Raw genomic sequence first — 5,614 nt, forward strand, 5'->3', positions numbered from 1 at the left:
TACTACGGTATGTTGATGATTTTCACTTATGCACCGTCTGACAGCAACTGAATAAAACACAATTTTAGTGCCATACGCGTTTCGCCTTCATTTTCTGCAAGGCATCATCAGTGGCAGGTTGCGTAGACAGTTTCTTACATATTACGCTCCTGTTGCATTTTTGGTCTTGTTCTTCTTCCTATGAGCGCCAATTTGCTGTTTTTTTCTGCATTCCACAGCACTGTGCACTGAACACTTTTTTTAATGCAATGCAATGCAAAAAAAAAGTGTTCAGTGCATAGTGCTGTGGAATGCAGAAAAAAACAGCAAATTGGCGCTCATAGGAAGAAGAACAAGACCAAAAATGCAACAGGAGCGTAATATGTAAGAAACTGTCTACGCAACCTGCCACTGATGATGCCTTGCAGAAAATAAAGGCGAAACGCGTATGGCACTAAAACTGTGTTTTATTCAGTTGCTGTCAGGCGGTCCATAAGTGAAAATCATCAACATACCGTAGTTTTGTTCTTTTGTCGGCGTTACCGCCCACCGTATCCTCCTGAGTGGCACTATCTGCAACGAAACCTGTGGTTGCGGAACATCTCTTAGCGCGTCTTGCATTTATAAAATCATTCCTGACCTTGCAGACTACAACTTTGCGACACGGGTCGACTTCCTTCTAGTGCCGTTCTTTCGTTTCCCGTTTTCTGAGTCTTCGTATTCGCTAGCCTAGCATCGGCATTGCGCTCGTGGGCTGTGTGTTCTGCTTCTTTTCCAACGCAACATATCACAGATCTCGCCTGATCACATGGTCCTGGACCCCCTTGGAGATCGCATCGACGACGCACCGTCGGTCGCTTGCTCCCAATTTGCCCGTGATGACTTCTACATAGCGTTTCCTGCGGCGGCAGAGGGTAGGGTGCCCGTTTCTCTGCCCTACTGCTACGCGGCTGCATAGCGTTTATTTTCTTGACGTGCTTGTCCATAGTGCACTTTCTCGCATGATGGCCTCCTCTCTTAGACCTAAAACAGTAACCTCTCAGTCAACTGAATTCACCGAACTTTTCTTTGCAAATTAATTTTCGTGTAGCTCAAAGACTTCTTGCATATCTTTCAATTGGACGCCATTTCGGCGACTTTCATGTCCGCATCCTACCCCAGTTATCCAACCAGGGGAAGGCGACCAACAGATTAACGTGTAATTCGAATCACGTGTCGTTGCTGGCGACGTCGCACATCGTTGAGATGTGAAGTCCAGGTTAAAACAAAAGGCATTGGATGCTTCATCTGTTAATGTCAGATCTGATGTTTGTGCTAACGTTAAACCCTCTCCTGGTGCTCTCAACATTGTTTTAATTCTCTCATCTTCTCTTTCCTGTATGAACACTGATAGCGCCAGCTTCTCATCTAGAGCGTGACTACCCAAACGTGTGATGCCTTTATCATTCCGTGGACGGCTTCTCGAAATTAGTGTTTCAATGTGTCAACGCGACTTGCCCACTCGACCATACTTTCGGCCTTTTCTGTCTATTAGCATGGTAATCCAAAGTCCATTTTGACACATAGTTCTCCAGTAAAACTCCTTTCACATCTGGCCAAGTAGATGTGAAATCGTGTATGAATAGTTTACTTTGAGCTGCACCCACAATCCAAGTTTTAACAAATTTTAATAGCACACTGTGATTATGGCGTGACGTTAGTTCGAATGCTAAGTCAAGTTGTCAGCTAATTAGCCTAAGTTCACCTTTACTTCAAACAAAAGCTCTCGGGATTAGCTCAAATGCGTCAGACAAGACTGTATGCTTAGCTGGAACCTCACTACTTTCCAGATTCACATTAGATGTTTTTTCGTCCTTTTTCGAGGCTGTAGACCTCGTTTCCATGTTATGTTCTGATCCACTCACCGTGTTCCTCGGTCAGGCAGCGGTGCTGTGTTGACGTCTCGTGCAGACGTGAGGTTGGAGTTTGGTGCGGTCATCACGTATGTTTCGCTGATTCAAGCGACTTTCAAGAAGCGCGGCATAAGAAACGCTCTCGATGGCAGTGAAGACCGTCTTATATATGAAGCGGACAACGATGACGACGACAAAAAGAAGAAGATGATGATGAAGAAGAAATGTTAACTGAATCTGTCGTCGGTTCTTGGTAGAACAACATTATAATAAATGAAAAGCACTTGCTTGCTTTTTACATTGCATTACCACCATACTGTCAAAGATGTTATTTACTGTTTCTACTTCAGTCTAGACGTGTAACTTCTCTTCCAATGTTGTTTACAAACATTGTAACTTCTTTGGTGACATTACTCAGTAAATGTCTGAAGATGGTGTAACATTGTGCGATTGCCTTATCATTTTAAATCATTCACTAATCGAGCAGTCGCTCGGCAACAGCATAATGTTGCGAGAATGTAAAAGGTGAACGTCCTGTGACGTAATGTGTTTATTGTCGAAGCGCCATCAGAGATGCAGTGAGTTAATGACTTTGAAAACCGCGGCGCGAAAAACGGACAGAAGAAGAACACTTTTACACATTTTTTTGATGTACGAGATATTCTCGATGAACAGTTACTCATTTTTTCTCTTGTCTCCTGTAACTTGTGTCGGACGCGCCGTATTATTATTGTTAAAAATAATATTAGTGTAAAGTAAAAGTGCAATACTAAAGGTGTAATACTGCTATGCAGATTTATTGTGCGACGAGTATGTGAAAACGTCAAAGGAATTATTTTCATTACGAGAAGTGCCAGTCAAAACGGCATAAAAAAAAAATGGCTCTGAGCACTATGGGACTCAACTGCCGAGGTCATCAGTCCCCTAGAACTTAGAACTAGTTAAACCTAACTAACCTGAGGACATCACAAACATCCATGCCCGAGGCAGTATTCGAACCTGCGACCGTAGCGGTCTTGCGGTTCCAGACTGCAGCGCCTTTAACCGCACGACCACTTCGGCCGGCTAAAACGGCATCCATGTTAAATCCTTCATTGCAGTGTAAGTTCTTCTATTAATTGCCATAAATTCAGAGTTAAATGGAACTAGTGTATGGATTATTGATTTAGTATAGACACTGTGTCACACTCCTTCATGAAGTTATTTAATTTTCTTTATGTTTCTGCCAAATAGAGACTACACAGTCACAAATTCTTTCGTCGAAAACGGACGGAAGTTGCATGCGGCGAAATATTTTCTCCGCGCCATATTCTACTGGTAAATGCACGATAAACTACGGTCCCTTAGGAAATTCATGTTGAGCTATCCAAAAATAATTATATTTTGAACAGGCATTTACTCTCCTCTGCAATGTAACTTCCGACTATCAGACGATCCAACAAGAAACAGCCGCACAGGGTCGGCGTTCGCAAATATATTTCCACCGCTGATTATAGCTAGATGTTACAGCAGTAAACATATTGTTATAATTAGCGACTACGAACGGGGACATTTATAACTGTATGTTTACGTATACACATTACGTAAACATATCGCTATAATGGTTAACACAATAAAAGTGATACTACAGAACAAAAGCAAACTAGAGCTTTTCATTTATTAAGAAGAAGGAAATTCAGATGACGATTTTCAGAGATTTTAAAGGTCACTTCGATTTTAGAAACTATGAAATTTTTTTAGTCTGGCTTTGCAATCTAATAATAAAAGCGGTAAATTTTTTTTTTTTTAATTGCTGAAATACTAAGGTGAGTCTTATAGTCTGTAGCATCTTCTAGTCCGTTATACACCGTGGCCATGAAAAACGCATTATAAAAAAGTATTCGTAATAATTAGCTACAAAATTTTCGACGAGGCTTCCCATAGCAGATCACGCCAAGCGCACATTCCAATTCTTTCTACTGTTATACTACGGTCAACACCACTCACGAGCTGTGGGCGCGTTAAAAAAGGGGCTGTCGAATCGTATCGATTTCACTTTCTTAAAGCAGTGCACACAGTGATCTGTAATGGTTGGTTGTTTTGGGGAAGGAGACCAGACAGCGTGGTCATCGGTCTCATCGGATTAGTGAAGGATGGGGAAGGAAGTCGGCCGTGCCCTTTCAGAGGAACCATCCCGGCATTTGCCTGGAGTGATTTAGGGAAATCACGGAAAACCTAAATCAGGATGGCCGGACGCGGGATTGAACCGTCGTCCTCCCGAATGCGAGTCCAGTGTCTAACCACTGCGCCACCTCGCTCGGTGATCTGTAATGGGGGTAGCCCTTTGTGTTATTTCAGTCTCATCCGGACATAATGAACAGCTGCGGTATCAGGTAGAGAACTTTAGCTCTCCAATCACCCCTTGCGCCACTTTCCGCTGAATAAAGCTTCTCCCAGCTGTACGTGTCGAATGGGGGAACAGATGGTGTAGTATCCTTCCTAGTCACTAAATCTTATGACGCTTCTGTTCACACTACACCTGCATTTGTTTCTTTTCATCTTTTGTCATCAGTCTTCTGACTGTTTTGATGTCAGCTGTCACAATTTCCTCTCCTCTGCCCTCAATTTCATCTCAGACTAGCACTTCCACCCAAAGTCCGTTGTAAGTAGGCTGTTTAGGTTTTTTTATTGGTAACGCCACGTAGCGCCCTATATGAAAATCACTGACTGTGCTGTGTGAAGTCTGTGGTTAGTTGGCATTGTTGTAATATTCGCTATTGTAGTGTTGGGCAGTTGGATGTGAACAGCGCGCAGCGTTGCGCAGTTGGAGGTGAGCCGCCAGCAGTGGTGGATGTGGGGAGAGAGATGGCAGAATTTTAAGAGCGGACGATCTGGACGAGTGTCCGCCAGAAAGAGTAAATTTGTAAGACTGGAGTCATGAACTGATATATATATATATTATGACTTTTGAACACTATTAAGGTAAATACATTGTTTGTTCTCTATCAAAATCTTTGGCAACGACCTTGCCGCAGTGGATATACCGGTTCCCGTAAGATCACCGAAGTTAAGTGCTGTCGGGCGTGGCCAGCACTTGGATGGGTGACCATCCGGGCCGCCATGCGCTGTTGCCATTTTTCGGGGTGCACTCAGCCTCGTGATGCCAATTGAGGAGTGTAGTGTTACCTTTTATTATCTTCTCCTCATTAGCTATTGAAACAACCTCGCTTTGTAATGTAATTTTAATTTCCACCGAAAAGCACATTCAACACATCGCGGAAAAATACACGTCTTTCGTATCAAGACAAGAGAGAGAGACATCCCATTAGTTCTTCAAAACAAAAACTACGCAAAAGTAAAAAAAAAAAAAAAAAAAAAAAAAAAAAAAAAAAAAAAAAAAAGAACAAAATTATTTATAAAATCGGTCGCTGGCGCAGCGCTCTTCTGCGTGCGCGATCGTAAATTATAACTTTGCGGAAGTCAAAGTACCATTACAATGCCTCCTCTACTGACACGCTCCGCAAGCGAGCGTGGCAGTATAGAAAATTTACATAGATACATATATATATATATATGAGAAAATAAGAAATTTACATATTACAAAAAATATTTCTGTGCACAATGTTCTTTGCATATCAGTCTTTGTATACAGTCTTTTTGGTGTGTATCTTCTTTAGGAGTCATAACATTAATGTCTTTGAATTGCAGCGTATTATCGTTGCTTAGCACAGCGTTTGAATTCAGTTCACATGATTCGTGTTTAC

At 42.2% G+C, this 5,614-nt stretch overlaps 1 pseudogene; it reads left to right on the top strand.

Annotated features, from left to right (window-relative positions):
* The first annotated feature begins 4,866 nt into the window (after positions 1 to 4,866).
* LOC124617123 lies at positions 4,867 to 4,984 on the top strand (annotated as a pseudogene).
* Positions 4,985 to 5,614: the final 630 nt, after the last annotated feature.

The sequence above is a fragment of the Schistocerca americana genome, chromosome 5 (assembly GCF_021461395.2).
Source record: "Schistocerca americana isolate TAMUIC-IGC-003095 chromosome 5, iqSchAmer2.1, whole genome shotgun sequence".
In the NCBI taxonomy this organism is placed as follows: Eukaryota; Metazoa; Arthropoda; class Insecta; order Orthoptera; family Acrididae; genus Schistocerca; species Schistocerca americana.